We start from the raw sequence: 2,448 nt of genomic DNA, 5'->3' as shown, positions 1-2,448 counted from the left end.
AAAAGTAAAAAGGTGAAATTAATTTTAGAACTATGTTTTACCAAACTCAGTGTATCCCAAATATTTTCAACATTTAATCAACATAAAAATTATGAATGCAATATTTTTACTATCTTGTTTGTTCGAAGTCTTTGCAATCGGCGTGTATTTGATACTCAGCACATCTCAATTCAGACTTGCCATGTTTCAAGTGGCACTTTGATCCCCCCGAGTTATGTATTGCCCACAAAGTTTGGAAAGGGAGTGCCAAACCTCCATCAAGGGAGCAGCATTCTTCGGCTTACTTGGCTCTTAGTTCTGGCTCATTTATGCAGAAGAGCAACTCATATTAGGTAGCAATCAGTGTATCTGCAGGGCGGAGGGGAGGGTAGAGCTCAAGTGGTAGAGCACATGCTTAGCATACACAAGGTCTAGGTTCAGTCCCCAGTACCTCCTCTAAAAATAAATAAATAAGTAAGCCTAATTACCTCCCCCCAAAATTAAAATAAATAAATAAAGGTTGAAAAAAAAAAAAAGACTATCTGTAGGGCAAAAGAACCATGCTTGGAAGTATACTCAGGAAGACTGCATTGCTCAAGTCTCACTGTAGATTGGTCTGGGGGATGACACCACTGTTGCCCACCAAAACCAGAGCTGGCTGCCACTGCTGTTCCACTGGCAGAGTGGCATGGCTACGTTCTCCAGACTCACTCGCTTTCACCTCAGGGTTTGATTGGCTGAGTTTAAACCAGGAACTCTAGCTGCAAGGGAGGCTGGAAAGATGTGTGTTTACTTTTCAGCTTCTGAAGTGGAAAGTGGACTTCTCTCATGAGAGGGGGACTCATTCCTCTAACATAGAAAGGTGCCTCAGATGATGGGCTACCTAAAAGAATGACCAGAGTCCTTTGCTAGAATAACCTGAGACCCTGAAATTTTGACTGTGACACAAACAGAAGTTTCTGCTGAAGCTCCCCAAGCAGGGACTTCCTCCACACAGGAGGCTCCCCAGATATCCTCGTGGTTCTACTGGAAAGTATAAAGAGTAACAAACAGTTGATGTTATACATTAATGCTCTGATTATAATTTCATTATATCCTGTGGAAGTTCTCACATGATGTTTTAATATAGGGACACAGGAGGGCACTCTAACCAACCAGCAATAAAGAGTAAATGGTTTCATAGCCTAGGCAGTTTAAGAGAAAAAAAAGGATATTAATCTTGTTGAATATATATATATATATTTTTCCAGGTAGTATAACCAACTTTGCAGGAGTACCAAGCTCTCTGTGGGGATCCACTTGTGACAAAGGCCCCCAAAACACACCCTCAACACTGTCCAGTTAAGGTTCTGAAGACTATGATTTGAGCATCTCAGAACAGAGAAGGGGATTTTTGACCCCCAGGTTTCCCACTGCCTCGACCACTGAAGAGATGGAGACATGGTTCCCAAGGGCTCATATTTAGAGGTCAATTGGCTAAATCAAACTGAGGGAAGAGAGAGAGAGAGATCTGGTTGTCAAGACTAGCTTCAGAACTGTAGCCTGTCCCATAACTCAGTTTTCCCATCTGTAAAATGGAGATGATACCCAACTTAGTCTGCATAGTTTACCAATGGAGGAGAGCGGTAGAGGATGGAAGCAACGTTTCTGGCGGTGCTGTTTACCACGCTCGTAAAATGCACTGAGTTTTACACTTAAAAAAATAAAGCGAGCCCGCCTTTTTTTTTTTTTTTTTCCGCGCACAGGAGGGACAAAGCGTGCTCCGCTGGCAGCTGGAGTAACAAAAGTAACAAGGATAGGTCGGAACACGACCAGCTCCTCCAGGCTGGTTTCCCCACACAGATCTTCCAGGCTGGGGCCCCGACACCAAGGAGGTAGGGGCGCGGTGCTGTTCGGGCGATTTTCCTCTCCAGGTACGAGCGGGACCAGTTCCTGGCTCCGGCGGGGTTACTCGCGGTCCAAGGTGCAGTCTTGCACAGCCAGCTCAGGCTAGAACCAGGCGGGATGGCGGGGCGCAGGCCTGCCGGGACGCTTTCTACCTCTCAGATTCCCAAGGGCTGTTGTGGCGCAGCCGCCCCCTAGCTGTCCCGGCCGCCGCCCGGGGAGTGCCCGGGGCTCATTCCCGGCCCCTCGCGCCAGACTTGGACTCCTGGCCAAGGTCGGAGCGCTCGCCTCCACGTCCCGGGGTGCGGCAGGCTGAGCACCCGTGGGAGGAGCAGGGACGCGCGGGTCAATAAAGGGAAGGAGAGGAGGGAAAAAAGAGAAGGGAGAGGAAGAAAATGCTTAATTCCACGGAATAGGTAGTTGTGCACGTTGGCGGAAACTTGGCGCTGATTACGCGTGAGACACCCCCCCAAAGCTTGGCTCACTGTTCCCTTTGGGGAGTGTTGCCTGGCATCCCTCTTGTCCATCCCCCGGTGCCATAGTGCCTACCACGTGGCAGGCGCCACACTAAGCGCTGTGTCTTTT

The sequence above is a fragment of the Vicugna pacos genome, chromosome 23 (genome assembly GCF_048564905.1).
Source record: "Vicugna pacos chromosome 23, VicPac4, whole genome shotgun sequence".
Classification (NCBI taxonomy): Eukaryota; Metazoa; Chordata; class Mammalia; order Artiodactyla; family Camelidae; genus Vicugna; species Vicugna pacos.
The sequence above is the reverse complement of the archived record's forward strand: the minus strand, read 5'-3'. Positions refer to the sequence as shown.